The sequence below is a fragment of the Schistocerca serialis genome, chromosome 2 (genome assembly GCF_023864345.2).
Source record: "Schistocerca serialis cubense isolate TAMUIC-IGC-003099 chromosome 2, iqSchSeri2.2, whole genome shotgun sequence".
Lineage (NCBI taxonomy): Eukaryota > Metazoa > Arthropoda > Insecta > Orthoptera > Acrididae > Schistocerca > Schistocerca serialis.
Window position 1 is genome coordinate 332,172,894 of NC_064639.1, and position 22,443 is coordinate 332,195,336.

At 37.8% G+C, this 22,443-nt stretch overlaps 1 protein-coding gene across 1 annotated transcript in view; it reads left to right on the forward strand.

Moving 5' to 3' along the window:
* LOC126455538 (potassium voltage-gated channel protein Shaw-like) overlaps positions 1-6,837 on the forward strand; it is a 451,812-nt gene extending 444,975 nt beyond the window's left edge. The window contains exon 6 of the mRNA XM_050091289.1: positions 6,526-6,837. The gene's annotated coding sequence lies outside the window, so the exon portion shown is untranslated. The remainder of the gene's footprint in view (positions 1-6,525) is intronic.
* The last annotated feature ends 15,606 nt before the right edge of the window (positions 6,838-22,443 follow it).

A 22,443-nucleotide genomic window follows, 5' to 3' on the forward strand; every position in this document is an offset into this window, starting at 1 on the left:
ACTCATATTTCCCGCTTATGGTTAGTGGTCTCCTTGTCATTCGGCTGTCTGAGTATGACTACCAGCCAGTACCAAACTTCTATATGACATCAACTGTGTGTCTACAACCTTTACTTGTACATCCATTACATGTATTCTATAAGGGAGACATTTAACTTCAAAGTCACTCATCTGGTGTCAGTGGAAAAATACAATATTGCACCACCTATGTTATCCATAAACATGAAGTCTGGGTCTGGCCATGAATCATGCTCAAATAACCTAACAGCGAGTTGAACACCTGTGGTAAGTGGTAAATCTCAGTACAAGTCCTGGTCCAGCACAAATTTTTACTGTCATCATTCCAACTGATGGTTGTCCATATTTGCAACTGTAAATACATTTTGTGTATTTTTATGAAAATGTTATGCTTTTACTAAATATGATGACTGCTGTTTTGAACACCTGGAGAATTTACATCCTTGAATATGAATATTTTGATAAATTATAGAAAGAATGGCCAATGAGATTTTATTTTGCCTTGTTTTTTGAATATATGGGGACTTTTGATTTCCAGAGTGCTGTATACTGGTCATCGGTAAAAGCCATTTTGCACCAGAATATAAAACTCCATTCCAAAGCCTAAACAGGGATGTTTAGTCCATACATTATTATTTCTGCCACACTGACAGGGGTGAATAGGAGGAGGAGGGAAGGGGAGAAGGAAGGGAAAGGAGGAAATTGGAGGATGAAGGGGGAAGAGGAAGGGGGAGTGGGGATCATAGTCATGATCCTGCCACAGAAAAGCATGAATAAAGCCTGTTGACAGGTGTGTTGCAGCTGAAAATGAGCAAGATATACAGAGGAAGGTGAAAATACAGAGATAATGAGGAACACAATTGAGAAGAGAAATGTAGCTCAGAGAATCTAGAAAAATGAGGACTTAAAATGTGACATTTACAAAATATGGTGAAAAGGAAGGTAGAGTTATGGAGGAAAGGTAAGTACAAGGTTTGGACACAGGAGGAGTGGTGCCGAAATTGGTGGCAGAAAAAAGTTAAGGGTAGGAAGAGAGAGAGACTTGCAGGTGCTTAGGTTCAGAAGAATGCAAGAACAGAGGATATGCAGTAAATAAAATTCTCACTTACTCAAAAAACATGTGTACTAAAGCAGCTATGAAGTCATTGGTGTTAAGGTCTGTAGCATGTTCAGCAAATGGATGTTTCTATTTCTAATCAACCATAGCATGATGGTGGCCATTCACCCAGGTACACATCTGTTTTGTTAACATTCCCACATTGAAGACTCCCCAGTAAGTGTAGCACCATTTGTATATTTATTAATTATTCAAGTTACCTGCATCGACTCCACAATTTGAAGGGAAATTTTGACCCAAAAATGGCTGAATGTCATGACACAAGGACAATGAAGCAAGAACAACATGTGATGTACAACAGTACAAGTTAAATTTTTATTGCTGTACATCAAATGTTGCCCTCATGTCAATTTGCCATCATATTTTAATCTTGTAACAGTTTATAATTTTTCTTGGCAGTTATGGTTTTTTGTGACAACTTATGTAAAAGCAGGTATGACATGATGTATCTGTGATAATTTTACTGCTGTTTCTTTTCAGTTCAGTACCAAAACTGATAGCAAAATAAAAAGTAACATTATTACAGATAGCACAGTTTCATATATATATATATATATATATATATATATATATATATATATATATAGTTATAATAGAGGGAAACATTCCACGTAGGAAATATATATCTAAAAACAAAGATGATGTGACTTACCAAATGAAAGTGCTGGCAGGTCGACAGACACACAAACAAACACAAACATACACACAAAATTCAAGCTTTCGCAACAAACTGTTGCCTCATCAGGAAAGAGGGAAGGAGAGGGGAAGACGAAAGGAAGTGGGTTTTAAGGGAGAGGGTAAGGAGTCATTCCAATCCCGGGAGCGGAAAGACTTACCTTAGGGGGAAAAAAGGACGGGTATACACTCACGCACACACACACATATCCATCCACACATATACAGACACAAGCAGACATATTTAAAGACAAAGAGTCTTTAAATATGTCTGCTTGTGTCTGTATATGTGTGGATGGATATGTGTGTGTGTGCGCGAGTGTATACCCGTCCTTTTTTCCCCCTAAGGTAAGTCTTTCCGCTCCCGGGATTGGAATGACTCCTTACCCTCTCCCTTAAAACCCACTTCCTTTCGTCTTCCCCTCTCCTTCCCTCTTTCCTGATGAGGCAACAGTTTGTTGCGAAAGCTTGAATTTTGTGTGTATGTTTGTGTTTGTTTGTGTGTCTGTCGACCTGCCAGCACTTTCATTTGGTAAGTCACATCATCTTTATATATATATATATATATATATATATATATATATATATATATATACACTCCTGGAAATTGAAATAAGAACACCGTGAATTCATTGTCCCAGGAAGGGGAAACTTTATTGACACATTCCTGGGGTCAGATACATCACATGATCACACTGACAGAACCACAGGCACATAGACACAGGCAACAGAGCATGCACAATGTCGACACTAGTACAGTGTATATCCACCTTTCGCAGCAATGCAGGCTGCTATTCTCCCATGGAGACGATCGTAGAGATGCTGGATGTAGTCCTGTGGAACGGCTTGCCATGCCATTTCCGCCGGGCGCCTCAGTTGGACCAGCGTTCGTGCTGGACATGCAGACCGCGTGAGACGACGCTTCATCCAGTCCCAAACATGCTCAATGAGGGACAGATCCGGAGATCTTGCTGGCCAGGGTAGTTGACTTACACCTTCTAGAGCACGTTGCGTGGCACGGGATACATGCGGACGTGCATTGTCCTGTTGGAACAGCAAGTTCCCTTGCCGGTCTAGGAATGGTAGAACGATGGGTTCGATGACGGTTTGGATGTACCGTGCACTATTCAGTGTCCCCTCGACGATCACCAGTGGTGTACGGCCAGTGTAGGAGATCGCTCCCCACACCATGATGCCGGGTGTTGGCCCTGTGTGCCTCGGTCGTATGCAGTCCTGATTGTGGCGCTCACCTGCATGGCGCCAAACACGCATACGACCATCATTGGCTCCAAGGCAGAAGCGACTCTCATCGCTGAAGACGACACGTCTCCATTCGTCCCTCCATTCACGCCTGTCGCGACACCACTGGAGGCGGGCTGCACGATGTTGGGGCGTGAGCAGAAAACGGCCTAACGGTGTGCTGGACCGTAGCCCAGCTTCATGGAGACGGTTGCGAATGGTCCTCGCCGATACCCCAGGAGCAACAGTGTCCCTAATTTGCTGGGAAGTGGCGGTGCGGTCCCCTACGGCACTGCGTAGGATCCTACGGTCTTGGCCTGCATCCGTGCGTCGCTGCGGTCCGGTCCCAGGTCGACGGGCACGTGCACCTTCCGCCAACCACTGGCGACAACATCGATGTACTGTGGAGACCTCACGCCCCACGTGTTGAGCAATTCGGCGGTACGTCCACCCGGCCTCCCGCGTGCCCACTATACGCCCTCGCTCAAAGTCCGTCAACTGCACATACGGTTCACGTCCACGCTGTCGCGGCATGCTACCAGTGATAAAGACTGCGATGGAGCTCCGTATGCCACGGCAAACTGGCTGACACTGACGGCGGCGGTGCACAAATGCTGCGCAGCTAGCGCCATTCGACGGCCAACACCGCGGTTCCTGGTGTGTCCGCTGTGCCGTGCGTGTGATCATTGCTTGTACAGCCCTCTCGCAGTGTCGGGAGCAAGTATGGTGGGTCTGACACACCGGTGTCAATGTGTTCTTTTTTCCATTTCCAGGAGTGTATATATATATATATATATATATATATATATATATATATATATATATATATATTAAAACCCACATCCTTTCGTCTTTCCCTCTCCTTCCCTCTTTCCTGATGAGGCAACAGTTTGTTGCGAAAGCTTGAATTTTGTGTGTATGTTTGTGTTTGTTTGTGTGTCTGTCGACCTGCCAGCACTTTCATTTTATATATATATATATATATATATTTTTTTTTTTTTTTTTTTTTTTTTTTTTTGTGTGTGTGTGTGCATGCTGTTGATCATTGCTTAAGCTAGTCAGTTATTTCCACATTTCTTGACTCTTGTTAATGACATCCTGAGGAATTTAAAAACATACATGTCTGAGGAGTATTCAGTAAGTAATGCAACACATTTTTTATTTTTTTCTGAAAGCAAATTTGCTTTATTAAATATTCTAATGCACCATATTACTCCCCACTCTTTTGCCTACAAAAACCTATTCTTCATCATAATCTCCATTCAATGCAATGGCCTTATGTCACATTACTGTGAGGGTCGTTATGCCTGCATAGTACCACTTTACTGGTTGACATCAGAGCCAGTGACATGCTGCAACAATAACGTACCCTCATCATTCATGTACTGCTTCCTGTAGAGTACATCCTTCATTGAGGCAAATGGATGGAAGTTGGTAAGTGGTAGATCTGGGCTGTAAGATAGATGAGAAAAAACAGTCCAATTAAGTTTTGTGAGCTCTTCTCAAGGCACAAAATAGTATGAGGCCTTATGTTGTCTTGGATTTGCAATTTTGTGGTGATAAACACAGTGAAGCCATTTCTTCAATATCCTGAAGGTAATAAAATACACTTTGGAGTTCATCATTGCACTACAAGAGAGTGCATCAAACAGAATAACCCCTTCAGAGTCCCAAAAGACCATTGCCACAATTTTACCAACTGAGGGTGTGGCTTTGAACTTTTTTTTCTGAAGGAGAGGTTGTGTGGCACCACTCCATAGATTGCCATTTTGTTTCCAATTTGAATTCCATACAAATGGTTCTCCATTACTCTTTATAGTCTTCTGTTAGGTAGTAGGGATCTCAAGCCGGCACACACCTTTGAGTGCCCCAACTGGTGTAAGAGTGTGTCAGCACTACCAACAGAATCATCCAGTGGAGCAGTGAGGTGTTTTATTGCAATCTGTGGATCACCTCGAATGAGTGTGTCTGCACATTCCGACATTGCAGGAGTCACAGCTGTGTGCGGCTGACTGGCATAACAAAAATGGGGCAGGTTTGCATGAACTTGTGATAATGACAGACACCTCACCCAATGACTGACCATGTTTTTGTTCACTGCCAGGTCACTGTCAACACTCTGCAATCACTTACGAATATCTGCAATGCTCTGGTTTATCAGACAGCTATCTGTTTGGAACATACCTCCATTACAGATGCCATTTGGAAGGCTACATGTAGTGCTGCCACCTAGCAGAACTTCATGAAACTATCGGGCTAAGGCAGGAACATTCCATGATGTCCCATAGCAAATTATGCATTTTTTCAACTGAAACTGACCGAGAAAAAGAATGTTGCATTACTTATTGAATACAACACATGTGCGCGCGCGCGCACACACACACACACACACACACACACACACACACACACACACACACATTATTTTAAAAAATCTAAGGAGTAGATCTTGATATTACCTATTCAAATAATTTCTGTGGAGTAACTGTTGTACAAAATGTTTTCTTTTATTTTTATTTTGTTTTTAAAGTGGTTCTCATTGTTTATCACCAACTTTAATTCTCTAGGAAGATGTTTGGGTGCACATTGTGCCTCTTTGTGTGGCACAGTCAGCCAAATCATGGATTTTGGAGAGTATTTTATTTCTACTGTTGTATTTCTGAACACTAGTGTTGTTTTAAAATTCTGCACTATGGCCCACATCATATCAATGGCCATTTGTTGCCAAACTCTTTGCTATATGCCTAGCTGTATAAACAGCAATTTTCAAAATGTTGTGGACAACAAATAATTCTTTTTGAATATTTCTGTGCATCAGATACCTCGTGTGAGTATTCTACAGATTTCTCAACAATGCAAGCAGATCAATAATATTGCTTTCTAATTCAGTGTCTTGTAAACATAAGTACCCACACAAAAATATTCAGCATGGTATGTAAAGTACAATCATTCATAAGATTCTACTGTCATTAACAGAACTACAACATACATTACAATGATCTGTACAAACAGTACTTGTGCTTTGATTAAGAAAAATTCTGTACATGAAAAAGATGGTTTTTGCATAATGTAGTACTGGCATAAGGTTCTGTCCCCTTATGATACTAAAAAGTGCCTGATAATGTGCATGAACATGTGTCACATAACTAATAATTCAAATGTAATTTGTAAGAATAACATAGCAGTCCCATGAAGTGGAATAATTTGTGTGTGTGTGTGTACCATTTAAATTTATTGTCAATAGCTTATGATTAAGAATAGTTTACAATTAAGAATAATGCTTTAATGAATCTTCTGAATACAACTGCATTTCAACATAAAAGTTATATTCAGGTTACCTTCAATCAGCTACCACTACTTTGATGGTTTTTTTCCTCGACATTACAGAAATTTCTATCTTTTTTTTATTTTGATCTGTAAAAAGTAAACAATTTTTCAGGTTTCAAAAATAATATATGTTTATTATTGAATTTCAGCAACGGCTGCTGCAGGTGTTGCACTCACTATGAGTTTCAATCCGAATGGGGTAGGCACAGTCACTGTCAACAAGATACTTTCAACGAATTCTGAATCCACTCCTACTGCCAGTTCACAGATTGTTAAGCCAGGACAGTATCAATAAAAGTGATCTGACAGCTTCCTTTAAAAGTCAAATTAACACAATGCATTAGAAGTGAAATAAGTTGATAATTAATACAAGGAAAGTAAGCAAGAGAATATGAGAAGTTATAGTCACAACTGAATATTTTTAATGTTCTTTTTTTGTAAAACCAGAGTGTGCTCCTGTATATTTGTACCATAATGCTTGTCAGGAACTGTGGATTTGATATAAAATGTAAAAGCTTCTTTATATTAGCATTTGCTGTGTTAAAAGAGTACATAATAAACATATGTACATACACTATAAAAATCAACAAAGTTCCAGTGTCCAAATATATGTTAGCATTTTCATAAAACAGTTAATATTTCTGAAAAATTGTTGGAATGTGTACCAAACAGCAGAAATGTAAATTGACTAGATATTAATGCTTTTGTGTAAAAAGAACAAAAAAAGAAGAGTTAAACATGTTTCTGCCAATTCATACATGTCTAAAACGAACACAATGTGTTAGAAAATAATCAGAAATATTTATAGATCGACAGGAGTAGCCCTCAATTTACCATGACTCCATGGAAACTACTTGTGAAGATTTATCCATCCTCTGTGTGTTTTCCACAAAGTCTGCATGCTCATCATTTCTGCCAGACACAAAATCACAAGGATTACTTTTGTAAATGGGTTCTTCTTATTCACGTATCTAAAACAATTTTTAAGCAAATCCATGCTTACATTCAACTGTACTGTTGGTAAAAAGAGCCTATTGACCTGGACTGGAAAAGTTTTTGAGTGAAAGCTGATAATAACATCCAGTACTTGTCTTTTTAGAGATAAAATTTATTGTTGAAGTTATTTTAATTTAGATTCACTTTTAGTTGATTTATAGTTTAAGTAAATTTTACACCTCTTCAAAGATTGTCGTCCTCTTAGATGTTGGAATTCAGTTCACAAATCATTCCAGGATGTTTGTCAGTAAGAAAATGCAAATAAATCTCTTGTATCATTAGTGACTAATTCATAGAAGTTTTGATTAATTCCTCTTCACACACACACACACACACACACACACACACACACACACACACACATGTGCACACATGCACACAAGTATATTACAGAGTAATGATTTTTAGAATATTATGCAAAACACTACATAAATATGAAAATCGCACATGAAGATGACTGATTGTATTTCTTCAGTATGATGTTTATGTTCCATTGAACTGCATTTGATAATGATTCTACCATATCATAGGTTCAGAATTCACAAATAACAATAAATCACACATGATGGCAATGTTTCACACAGAAATTAGGATGAAACTGGAGATATCTCAGTTAATTTATTATTAAAAAAGCTAATGTATGGTAGCAAATGAGTCAAAATAAAACAGAACATAAAAATGAGAATACAACCAGTGATGTGCCATTACAGAATCAAAATAATCACTGTGTGCTAAAATTTAAGCAATGAGTAGGAAATCTGGAATTAAATGACCTAGTAAAAATCAGAATTAGCATGCAAGATAGAGACTCAGTACTCTCATGACATATTTTTATGTTTTTTCTAACTTGTTTGAGGTGGCCCACCATGATTTTGTCTTCTGAGTCAGTCTTTTTATCTCAGAGTTGCATATATACAAACTCTCCACACCTCTTTGTTCTATATATTTTAACCTCTGTCTTACCCTGCCATTTTTGCCTTATGTAGCTCCTTTTAGTTGCATGGAAGTTGTTCTCTAATGTCTTCAAGCATTCACAGTCATCCTATTCGTACTTCCTGTTAGTGTTTTCCATGTATTATTTTCCTTGTCAATTCTCCAGGACTCTTCCTCAGCTCTTATCAGTCCACTTAATTTTCAGCTTCCTCCTTTAACAGTACATCGCAAATATTTCTGTTATTTTCTTTCCATTTCTCTCACAATTCATGATTCATGTCCATAAAATAGTGTACTCTAGAGCTTCATTCTTAGAAATTTCTTTCTAACATTATGGGCAGACATCAATAGACTTCTTTCAGTGAGGATGCTCTCTCTATCTTTGGCAGTCTGCTTCTTACATCCTCCTCACTTCATCCAACTTATCTCACTTCCAAGGTTGCTGCATATCTTCCTTCATGCACTACATTATTCTACATCTTAAATTTTCTCACCTTTTGATATCTTAACTGATCTGCCACATATACCTATTCCAGTTTCTATTAACATTTTCTTAACTCTGAAGTGGGCACACCATTTTTTGTAACACGAGCAGGTGTGAGGTGCACTTTGTGAATGTGTAAAGAATAGCTGTGTCTGTGTCACCCAGGTAAATATGTATGAGCAAAATCATAGTTTTTAACTTCATTTAATTAACCAATAACAAAATAAACTTACATTACATGAGCTAAATCACTGGTTAATTAATGTTAAAATGAACTTTCATTACATCCCTCTGATGCTGTACAAGTTTTACCCCACAGTAAGAAAGCATTAACCAGTGCATTTGCATCAGATCAAAGCCAAGCAGTTATCTGACCACTAATTATGTCATACACAACGGCTTCATTGTGGGCTGTTTATTTTATATTATTACTGCTCACTTGGATGAATGACAGCACAACTTATCATGTGTTAGCTGAAGCAATAATGAAGGAATAGTAAGGACTCACAGTTGTAAAGCAACAATAGAATGGAACAACAATGTAATTTGTTGCTGGCACACTTTACACACAGGTGTGCCTGCTCATGGGTTAAGGCAAGTAGGGAAACAGTAACAGTTTCTGATGTTTGTATTTCCATAAAATGAGATGATTTTGAGCTGAACAACAACAAAAATACACAGCACAAAACACATCAACAGTATGTTAGCTGACATTCTCCCTATTTTGCTGGTCCAATGGACAATATCCATAATGCATAGTGTATATTTTTTGACAAGTTTATTTAAAGTACTTCTTAATCACTGCTCATCTAGCTACTACCCACGAGTATTTAGAATATATTGCTTTGTTTTTGTTATGCTTCATACAAAAAAAATTAAATTTTTACTATATCACCCATTAGAACTTCCACAGATCTTTTGCAAATATTAAAAGTAAATAAAATCATCCCTATGATATAGTCTATATTATGCAAGTCTGGTGTAGAACTGTCAAATATAAATACAGTGCTGTGGCTAAATATGAATTCATTTGAGAGATTTATTGAAATAGTGGAAATTATGTATTTTGATTTAAACTGACACAAAGGACTAGCTTCATGAACTAGCATTTTTTATTTAGCCTTCACCACACAGTTCGTATTTCTTTGTACATTATAATTAACATGTTTTACTGTATGTATTTATAAAGCTTTAGAGGAAAAAAGTGAATTATCTACTTTTAACATATTTTTTGTTTGCAGCATGTAATTTACAACCGTTTAAACTGGTGAATAATTTCTAATGATGAAGATTCACATTCCAGTCTAATTTACAGGGGCAATACACAATATGCATCTATTGATCACAAATGTGATGTGCTACTAAAATTCCATATGACTTCATATCCAAAAAAATGTTCTCCATTAATTTCTTCACTTTTAGTATAACCAAACTCATTATCTGTTCAGAAAAAGTGACAGCACCAGTTGCACTTTTGTTTTTAATTTAGGTACCACAACTGGTTTTGGACCCCAAGTTGTTCAGTGTACTCTCAGGATGTCTGAGATGTCACCACACGATAATGATCTTGGGCAACAAAACTGGTCATCATGTTCAAATTAAAAATAAGAGTGGACTTGGTGCTATAATATTTTTTGCAAACCAATACTACAGTTGTGGAACCTGCATTGCCATGCTCCATACACCAGGCAAGGAATGAACAATGATCTGTTGAGACTCTGAAATCACACCCATGACATTTTTTACAATGATACTTTATTTATCTAGTTAGGTACACTTACCAGTATCTACAATTAAAAAGTATTGATTTCTTACACATTTTTACTCTTCAGCATGTGATCAAGTACACATGTACAATCCATTTATGCACTCCCATGAGTAAAATCATAGAGATTTATTATAAGTTAGCTCATAACTCAATCATAGGTCTTCCTTCATACCCTTTGGAGAAATGTTTTATTTCTATTTGCAATAATTTCATGTGCACTCACAAAAATAAGAATTAATATTCCTGCCCTCTCTGCTCCATGGAGCATGTGAAAAACATAACTATCTATAAACTTTTTCTGTTGCCACCTGCTCCATAATGTGAAGATTGTAACCTACACCAGTATGCATGGTTATCTGGAAACTCCAGTGTTCATTTAAACTTTCAAATTATGTCAGCTGATTTGCATCCTAAGAGCATCGCATCAAACAATGAAATTTTACCTTTACACTAATCTTTAGTTTCTAGTTTTGAGGAAAGAAGTGTATTTATTTTTCTGCTTTTTCATTTTTTTCTTTTTGTTTACTTTTGCTGATTTCTAGGCACTATTCTGAATATCTCATCTTTCTCCTGACAGAGAGCGAAGTACCAAAGTGGGTATGGTAATGCAATGGACTTGCATTCAGGAGAAATGAGGTTCAAAGTACACACCCATTATCCTGAGTTAGGCTTTCTTTAGTTTCCATAAACTGATTTGAAGCAATTGCCTATATGGTTCCTCTGGAAGTGACATGGCCAATTTCCTTCCCCATCCTTTTCCTGCCAGACTTTCTGTTCAGTCTCAAATGATCTCATTATGAATGTGATACAAAAACCTCAATTTCCTTTCTTTGCATCTATGTTTCATTTACATTCATATTCTCATTTCTGTCAGATTTGCCTGATATTTCAGTTTATTTCTGAAGCACAATTTTACTTTCACCTTCTGTTTACCTGCTTCAGTGACATTAGGTTAAAAGGTAATATTGTTTGTGTCCTCTGAACACATTTTTCTTTCTCATTGTCATATATTTACAAAGATTTTTCTTTGTTAACATGAACGTATCAGAAATGGACTTTTAGTTTGGTGGTAGTCTTATTTTGGCTACCAACTATAATGAATATGGTCAGTTGAAATATTTTTGTCAATTTGTTTCTTGCATATCCAAAGTTTCTTTGATTCAATCTTATTGTGATGTTTAAACAAAGAAGTTACTGATTTTTTCTTTAACATATAATATTATTGTCACCTCAAAAGTAACATAACTCATCAAAAATAGAAAAACAGTTTTTTTTTCAGTTGAGCATTAAAGACAATCATTTACAGTGTCCATTTTATCCCATTTTACCATAGTTTTTCTTCTGTTGTCGTTTCAGTCATATGGTATGATTGTCATAAATTATTCAACCATTAACTGAAATACACACAAATACTGTATTTCATTTACTGAAAAAGCACTGGATAGGCATGAAAAAGTTATGGGACCAAATATTGTTCTAAAGCTAAAGAATTTAATATTTAACAATGTGTAATGGCAATTCAAACTATTTCACAGATGGTATTGTGTCCAAAATCTCTGAAATAGAGTAAAAACTACAGAACCAAACACATAAAAAACAATGTTTTAATATTTATTATCATTTTGTGGTCTTCACTGTAGTGATTAATGTTTCTATGTACTTTATCCAAAAACCATGTAAAAAGCTAATGTTCACAGACTTTATAACTTTATAATTTCTAATATAATGATATTGAGAAAATGACTGCAATTATAATACAAGCTTACTTCTAAGAAATCTATGTCCTTAGCTGCAAAAATCCACTTTCTGCTAACGTTTTGTTACAATCACACACAGAAACTAAGCCATTAAAGTCATGAGAAGAAATGAAATCACTGTCTTGAGGGCATGAAGATAAGCAATACACTGAAAGAAAATGAAAAAAATAATTAAAAGTGTGAAGTGACATTGTCAAACAATAATTTTTTATTGTGTCATCATGATCCATGTTTACAGTTATTATAACAGCAATTTATTGCTATGGTTATGGCAATTACAGGATGAAGATAGCAACATTGATCCGATTTTTGTTATACTATTTTTTACTTATTTCTTAGCAATAAATAATACAGCCTTCAATAACCATTTTGAAACTATAGAATTTACTGTAGATATTAATAATATGGTGCCCTTTCCTTTGCTCAAAGAGAAAATTTTGCATATAGCCAGCCTATAAAACATTTGATTTTCTGATTATTTTCACCCTAATCCAGTATTACATACCATGAAAGCGAAATTTTTAAAAGTATTTGTGATCCAATTACACAGTGTTTTCAGTTCTGTAATTTCAGATGATTGAATTATAATGAAGATCAATGGCATTATTCTAATTACTAAAATAACATGCAGTGGCAGAGCAGACAATAAATATCAGATGGTATTTATACAAGCTTCTGGAAACTTGATTTGTTTCCCAAAGAGAAGATGGCACAGCAAGAAGAGAGGTAAAAGTACACAGAGAAAGAAAATTTATATTATAGTGGGTCAAAAGAGGTAAAAGATTTGAAATATAAAAGTTGAGTATTCTCTGACCTTGACTGTTATATTGCTCTTGACCTGTTACTCTGAGAACATCATCATACTCTGTAGAATGTAGACTGTTACTCTTTGTTGATTATGCCATTCTGTGTCTGATACTGCTACATGTTATTTTGGGAGAAAGGTGTGCTGTAGTCATTGTATACACAGTAGAACTGAAATTCTTAACTACCATTTCATGCAACTTGAGAAAAGCAGTTATGTTTTGTAGAGTACATAATTTTGCCTAAAGTATGAAAGAATATGTTGTTATTATTCATAGTGCCATAGAATAAATGGGTGCTAATTTTTTATGTATATGGCACACGTCAGTTGTATGTATTGTGTTTACAAACACCTTGAATGTTTTCTTGAAAAAAATTTTTGTGGCACATTATTTCCAGCACATAGTAAATGTTTGTTACTCTTACAACACCATTTAAATATTCACATGACTGTTTATCACATTTGTTCAATGCTCAAAATAAATTACGCCTAATATTGTTCTACATATATCACCAGTAACATCAGTTTCACACAATTTGTATACACTACATTTTTAAGGATGTCTTGTGAATGATCATGCTTTACTTCTCATGTCTAATCCCATCTTCATGCTTCTCACATATTTAATACAATTTATGAAAGAGACAAAGAATCATTTCTTACAAGAACTTTCAGAAAACAATTAATAACTGTTAGATCTGCCAGATGTTTGTGGACTCATGTCTCTGTGTGCAAAGTTAGAAAAAGATAAATGTTTATTTAAAAGATATTTGCTCAGAGCACAATTTTAATTATTTGCAGAATTGTTATGGTTTTTGTAAATATTTGTCAAATTTCTTGTTTTATAGTAAAGAAAACCTGTTTTTGCTTTTTTGCTGGTGAATTACTGTTCTGAAAAGATCAAATGTGAAAATAAAATATTTTTTCAGCTGAAGATAATTATCATTATACATTAAAAATGCATTTTCTGCATTACAATGCTTGCAAATCATCTTTCAGATTTTTACTTGGTACTGCAAAAAGAAGAATATCAAGGTAACAAACAAACATAATAGCATTAAAGCAAAGAGAATAGTTAATACTGTGTATCATCAACAGCAGAAGAAATGAAGGAAACTAACCCCAATGTCAATCATTCGTTCAACATAAAATTAATGTAACATATTGCACAGATGATGGGAAACATAAAATTAAGTGATTAAAGTGAAGTTATAGATATATCACCACAAGAGATTATATACTGATGATTTACTGTGACAAACAGTCACAAGCAATGACGAAAAGAGTAAAATATCATTATTTATGTCACCAACACATGCAACATTCATTTTGTGGTGTAACAAAAATTCAAATGAGATATCCATTTGTCAATATGGAAGGCATCATACTGATGAAATGCGAGGAGTCAGCATTTTACCAATTTTCCCATGTTATCATATTAGCCATTATGTTTCAGACATGTAATAACCAAGTAATACACAAAACCAATCCAAGCAACACAAATTTGGCTTTATTCATAAACCTTTCAACAATAATGGAAATACGTATCTCATGACTCCACACATAACAAGATGAAAAAGGGTCCAATGCAAGTGATATGCAAAACAACTGATGTGAGTGGTATAAACTAAAAGAAAATAGTGACCTGAGTCAGCAATGCTCTATGCATATAGGTGTGTGTCACCAGTAGACGGAATGGCAGACACTATGTCATGTGCACACTTCCTACGGGTAGCTTCTAGGGTCGACCTATGCTGATACAGTTGGCCATTGACTTAAATACACATGCTCGGCAACACTCACATGCACTAGCAGCAGGATACAGCACAACTCCCTCTTGTGCAAAGAGGACACACAGGTGATGGAGGAGATGCTGGCAGCCCAACAAGAGACACATTCATTAGATCCAGAGTGGCGGCAGCTGGTGCCGACAGTGAGGGCAGGACAATGTGCCAGGTGAGAAATGGAGCATAGAGCTCGAAAGTGCAGACTCATGAGCATGGTGCCATTGCCGTCTCTGAGTCATCATCAGCAAGTAGGTCCCAGTGGGGAGAGAAGAGGCTGGACCCACCTGTGATAATGGCTGAAGCAATGATGGAGAGGGGCACAGTGAAGGCAGTGCAATCACAACAGAAGGCTGAGGCAACAGATCCAAGGCTGGAGACGGACAGGCATCCAGTAGCAGGAAGGTGGAACTCCAATGCATCGCACATGGAGGAGGCTGCCAATGGGGTGGGAGTGTCTCCACAACAGGTGATCACAGCCTCAAGGTGGAAGGGTGGTGCGGCAGGCTGGGCAAAGTGGGCTGCACCCATGAACCAGTAGCTTCTGGCAGTAAGCAGGAGTCAAACTGACTGAAGTGGCACACCACAAGTCCATTGGCTGTATGGACATCACAAGATGGCATCCCCAGCAGTGGGCAACAGTGCCCAGTATTAACTTGGACTAGTGGCCAAACCCTTGTACCTACATCAATGATCCCTGCATGAAGCAGCAGGACAAACCCAACTGCAGCAGGTGTGTCACAGGCCACAGAAAGTGGAGGAGTGTGCGTGGCTGCTGGCCGTGAAGCAACACAGCTGGGCTCTGCTCCACCATAGGGGTATAGTGAATGGTGCTCAGAAAATGGAGAAGAGTGTCGTCTGGAGAAGAATTCACAACACCTTTCTCATTTGGGGCTTGAAATTATGCACTAATCATTCTGCCTCAGCATCTGATTGAGGGTGGAATGGTGGAGCCATAACATGACAAATGCTGTGTTGGGAACAAAGCAAATAAAAGGTGTGAGAAGGGAACTAGGACCCATTATCAGCATATGAACTGTGATCTCAGGCAACATTGATGAACACCCGTGAATGTAAGGAAACTGGTAAAATACATCCACAACCAAGAGCCAATAGTAATTCAAGAAGGGACCTGCAAAGGCTACATGAAAGTGTTCCCATTTCTGGCATGGAGAGAGCCAGGGGAACGGAGATACCCTGAAGCTGCCTGTTGTACGCACAGTACTCACAAACTGTGACAAAATTGACAGTTTCTCCATCAATCTGTGGCTAAAAACCTGCCTCCCATCTGACAGTTTAGTGAATTAAATTCCCAAATAACCCTTGTGGAGAAGATGTAGAATCTCACACCATAATGTGGTGGGAGTGACTATACTGGGAGAAAGGTCTTCCATGGACAACAGCAAAACACCATCAAAAACAGAGAGGTTTTAACACTTCTACTTAATTATTATCTACTTGTCGGTAAGGTAATCCTCAAAACTTCGAAGACAGATGAACTGACTTATCAAAAGTGCTTGTCGTCTGATGTTATCTAGAATCATAAGTAGAAGATTAAAACAAAAGTTTTCTCCACATAACTGAAATATTCGTATATTGCCTGGATCTTCATGAAGTGTATGGTTTACAGCGAAAGTGATTGGTTCCAGTTTTTAAACATTTATTCTTCCATTAGTAACAGCTGATCAAATCCATCATGACACATTGCAAAGAGGCCGAGTTGTACAGTACGCCTTTGTAAAACAACTGACTGGTTCACAAATCAAGAAACACACTTTTTTTACAACTTTAAATCTTAGTGAAATAATATTCAAGTAACTAACACAGGTTACACTTCGAGATATCAGCTCAAACTGCCCGACCCAGCATCCTCGCTGCTGCCTTATTTATATATTCTAAATAATGGATGGTCACTTGGACCATTATTACTAAATAATGACAACATATTTTTAATTGTATTTGCAATTAAAAGTTCCAAAGCTAAGATGTTCTGATTACACAGAATAATATGTCCAAAATTACAGAATTGAATAATATGTGAAATTTATAATGTAAAAATGTTTTTAAACGTGAAAACTCCATCTAAATATGAGTACAATGATGAACTTCACTAAATTAATTAATACACACTAATTACACAACAACTCACATTACTAACATTAATTGAAACCAAGAGGGTAAAACGAAACAGGTTTTGATTGACAGAATTTGTAACAGATGCCTAGAATTTTATAATTAGGCATATATCTGGTTACAACAATACGAGTTTAATTAATCAAGTCATTAAGACGGAATGTTCTTTACAGTTTTCATCTTAAATTGACATTTTACAATACATGCCTTCATTTGCAAGCAACAGAATAACTTCTTGACTGAGTAAACTACATTCGTAAAAGTCCAATTATTTGAATAATTACATTTGGTGATTGATACCATATATTTTATTCCTACCATTTTCACTAATTCAAGTCTTTCCCATTACTGCAATGAATGCCACAGTTTGTTAAAATACATCATCATTTGTTTTCCTTTGTAATAGTGTCTGCTAATTAGTCTCCAATTTAGTGCCATTTTTATGAAATTCACGAATCACCACAGTACCAATCATTTTAAAGTGAGGTATTGTACTACACGATATCATGGAATTGAAGTTTTCATTAAGTCTTTGTATATTAGGTATATTACAAGGTGATACCATAAGGAAAAAAATGTGCACTGGGGTTCTGCTGCCTTACATGGCAGTTTGACTGGTGAGCAATGTTGAACAAATTAAACCACCTGGTGGGGACCGGGTTGGTGGCAAGGGCAGCTGCTATGCACGAACTCATAATTGCCTGCATTGCAATATCAAGATGGGAGCAAAGAAGTTCTTCATGACCATAGTTGGGATCAGGACCCACAGGAAATTGGGGTGAGGTGTCTGCATTGGCATGTTTAGATGCAGGTTGAAAATGGATTTCATAATTGTAGCAAGACGAGAACAGTGCCCAGCATTGTGGCAGTGAACTGCCTTGTCAGGCAAGGCAGTGTCAGGGTTAAACAAAGAAACCAAGGGTTTGTGACTAGTAATAAGGAGACACTTGGAGCCATACAAAAAGCATGAAATTTCTCGAGAGCACCGACTATGTCAACAGCTTCTCTTTCCACCTGAGAGTAAAATTGCCATGCCAGAGTGAGACATCTAGAGGTGAAATGAAGAGGTCATTCAGAACTGCTGGCATCAGTTTGCTACGACTGTGCCAAGGCCACCATATTGTGAGGTGTCAGCTGTTAAAGTATATCACTCAAAATAAAATATTATTTATGGGTGATTTTTGAACTATCAGTACATTTTACGAACTTGAAAAAAAAATTTATTTCTGTTTCATGTAGCATAATTTAATGTTGCAACCTCCAAGTGTTCTAAACAATAACCAAAACAGTTTAACATAATTAAACTCAATCTTTGATTTATCTCATCAACAAAAAAAAAAATTGTTGTTGGGCAGAAGCTTTAAATACACATTTCACAGTTAACATAGTGCTGCAGCCAACAAAGTGATAAAGCAAGTGTGCTTTGGAGTAATTGACCTGAGCACTACAGTCATGTGGGTCATAAATTATTCATTCACTGTCTAGATTTCTGTGTGCTTGTGGTGATATCACAGAAACAGAAAGCATATTTTGTAAGTGATGAGCTAACAATTATAGACCATGTGAACAATAGTGATGCTAAAGTAAGTTTATTATGTGAATGCAGCATACCCTGCAGAACAATCAGAGGATGCATGAAAGTAGAGAATTAGCTTATAAGTTTAGTAAACACAGTTGAAAATAATGTGGAGATGGACAGGAAAACGGCTAAACTAGGAAAAGACAGGGAACTTCACAAATGCCTTTGTAGGTGGATTTTAATAAAGAGAAATGTAGGTGTGTCACTTTCAGGGCCAATTGTTAAACAAAAAAAATTTTATATATTCTGGTGTAAAGTCTTCAAAATTGAAATGTTGCTATGGAATTCACCAAATGACCCTTGGAGGAGTAGCACAGTCTCGCAACAGTGAATCTGCTTTGCAGGTTCCTGAAGTTGTATACAAAGTAATGGTGGACGAAAATTTAGATTATCATCAAGTATATAATTCTGAAGCACTTTGTTATTGATTGCTTCCCTCCAGAAATCTTTTATATATATATATATATATGACTCCTTACCCTCTCCATTAAAACCCACATCCTTTCATCTTTCCCTCTCCTTCCCTCTTTCCTGGCGAAGCAACCGGGGGTTGCGAAAGCTCGAAATTTTGTGTGTGTGTTTGTGTGCTTTTTTATTGTGCCTATCTACCAGCACTTTCCCATTTGGTAAGTCATGGAATCTTTGTTTTTAATATATTTTTCCCGTGTGGAATGTTTCTTTCCATTTTTATATATATATATAATGTGTGGAATGTTTCTTTCCATTTTTTTATATATATATATAAAAATGGAAAGAAACATTCCACACGGGAAAAATATATTAAAAACAAAGACAATGGAAAGAAACATTCCACACGGGAAAAATATATTAAAAACAAAGATTCCATGACTTACCAAATGGGAAAGTGCTGGTAGATAGGCACAATAAAAAAGCACACAAACACACACACAAAATTTCGAGCTTTTGCAACCCCGGTTGCTTCGCCAGGAAAGAGGGAAGGAGAGGGAAAGATGAAAGGATGTGGGTTTTAATGGAGAGGGTAAGGAGTCATTCCAATCCTGGGAGCGGAAAGACTTACCTTAGGGGGAAAAAAGGACAGGTATACACTCGCACACACACACATATACAGACACAAGCAGACATATCAAGTTTGGTAAGTCATGGAATCTCTGTTTTTAATATATATATATATATATATATATATATATATATATATATATATATATATATATATAAAAACAAAAATGATGTGACTTACCGAACAAAAGGGCTGGCAGGTCGATAGACACACAAACAAACACAAACATACACACAAAATTCTAGCTTTCGCATCCAAAGGTTGCTTCGTCTGTATATGTGTGGATGGATATGGGTGTGTATGTGTGCGAGTGTATACCCGTCCTTTTTCTCCCTGAGGTAAGTCTTTCCCCTCCCGGGATTGGAATGACTCCTTACCCTCTCCCATAAAACCCACATCCTTTCGTCTTTCCCTCTCCTTCCCTCTTCCCGACGAAGCAACTGTTGGTTGTGAAAGCTAGAATTTTGTGTGTATGTTTGCGTTTGTTTGTGTGTCTATCGACGTGCCAGCACTTTCGTTTGGTAAGTCACATCATCTTTGTTTTTATATATATATATATATATATATATATATATATAAACTATTGCTGTTGTGAGAGGTGGTGACACTGCTTTGCAAGGACTTGAATCCTATTATGATCGAGATATAATTGCCTATCGCACCATAGCAATTGGTGTTCTTCCTAACCGCGACTATGCGACATGTGTAGTTACTAATGACAAGCCTTTTTCTCTGTATACAAAGAACAGGAGAAAGGTTAATGCTAATGAGAGAGTACATGTTTGGGTTAAGATTTATGGTCCTTTTGCTAAATCAGTTGTTCAAGGAGATGTTACTCTGTATTATCATTGTTAATAAAGATCCTATCATTTATAAAATAATACAGCTACTGAAGCATCTTTCTCTTCTGTGGGTTGCAGGGGTTACGACCCCTGGGGAGGTGGGTGGGTTATTTCCACGGCTGTGTGCATATACTCTATGCCACAGTGTATATATGTATATATATAATAGAGGGAAACATTCCACGTGGGAAAAATATATCTAAAAACAAAGAATATGTGACTTACCAAAAGAAAGTGCTGGCAGGTCGATAGACACACAAACAAACACAAACATACACACAAAAATCTAGCTTTCGCAACCAATGGCTGCTTCATCAGGAGAGAGGGAAGGAGAGGGAAAGACGAAAGGATGTGGGTTTTAAGTGAGAGGGTAAGGAGTCATTTCAATCCCGGGAGCAGAAAGACTTACCTTAGGGGGAAAAAAGGACGGGTATACACTCGCACACACACATTTATCCATCCACGTATATGCAGACACAAGCAGACATAGGCAAAGAGTTTGGGCAGAGATGTCAGTCGAGGCAGAAGTGAAGAGGCAAAGATGTTGTTGAATGACAGGTGAGGTATGAGTGGTGGCAACTAGAAATTAGTGGAGATTGAGGCCTGGTGGATAACGGGAAGAGAGGAAATACTGAAGTGCAAGTTCCCATCTCCGGACTTCGGATAGGTTGGTGTTAGTGGGAAGTATCCAGATAACCCGGACAGTGTAACACTGTGCCAAGATGTGCTGGCCATGCACCAAGGCATGTTTACCCACAGGGTGATCCTCATTACCAACAAACACTGTCTGCCTGTGTCCATTCATGCGAATGGACAGTTTGTTGCTGGTCATTCCCACACAGAATGCGTCACAGTGTAGGCAGGTCAGTTGGTAAATCACGTGAGTGCTTTCACACTTGGCTCTGCCTTTGATCGTGTACACCTTCCGGGTTACAGGACTGGAGTAAGTGGTGGTGGGAGGGTGCATGGGACAGGTTTTACACCGGGGGCGGTTACAAGGGTAGGAGCCAGAGGGTAGGGAAGGTGGTTTGGGGATTTCATAGGGATGAACTAAGAGGTTACAAAGGTTAGGTGGACAGCGGAATGACATTCTTGGTGGAGTAGGGAGGATTTCATGAAGGATGGATCTCATTTCAGGGCAGGATTTGAGGAAGTTGTATCCCTGCTGGAGAGCCACATTCAGAGTCTGATCCAGTCCCGGAAAGTATCCTGTCATGAGAGGGGCACTTTTGTGGTTCTTCTGTGGGAGGTTCTGGGTTTGAGGGGGTGAGGAAGTGGCTCTGGTTATTTGCTTCTGTACCAGGTTGGGAGGGTAGTTGCGGGATGCGAAAGCTATTATCAGGTTGTTGGTGTAATGGTTCAGGGATTCAGGACTGGAGCAGATTTGTTTGCCACGAAGACCTAGGCTGTAGGGAAGGGACCATTTGATGTGGAATGGGTGGCAGCTGTCATAATGGAGGTACTGTTGCTTGTTGGTGGGTTTGATGTGGACGGACATGTGAAGCTGGCCATTCGACAGAAGGAGGTCAACGTCAAGGAAAGTGGCATGGGATTTGGAGTAGGACCAGGTGAATCTGATGGAACCAAAGGAGTTGACGTTGGAGAGGAAATTCTGGAGTTCTTTTTCGCTGCAAGTCCAGATCATGAAGATGTCATCAATAAATCTGTACCAAACTTTGGGTTGGCAGGCCTGGGTAACCAAGAAGGCTTCCTCTAAGCGACCCATGAATAGGTTGGCGTATGAAGGGGCCATCCTGGTACCCATGGCTGTTCCCTTTAATTGTTGGTATGTCTGGCCTTCAAAAGTGAAGAAGTTGTGGGTCAGGATGAAGCTGGCTAAGGTAATGGTGTAAGAGGTTTTAGATAGGGTGGCAGGTGATCGGCGTGAAAGGAAGTGCTCCATCGCAGCGAGGCCCTTGACGTGCGGGATATTTGTGTATAAGGAAG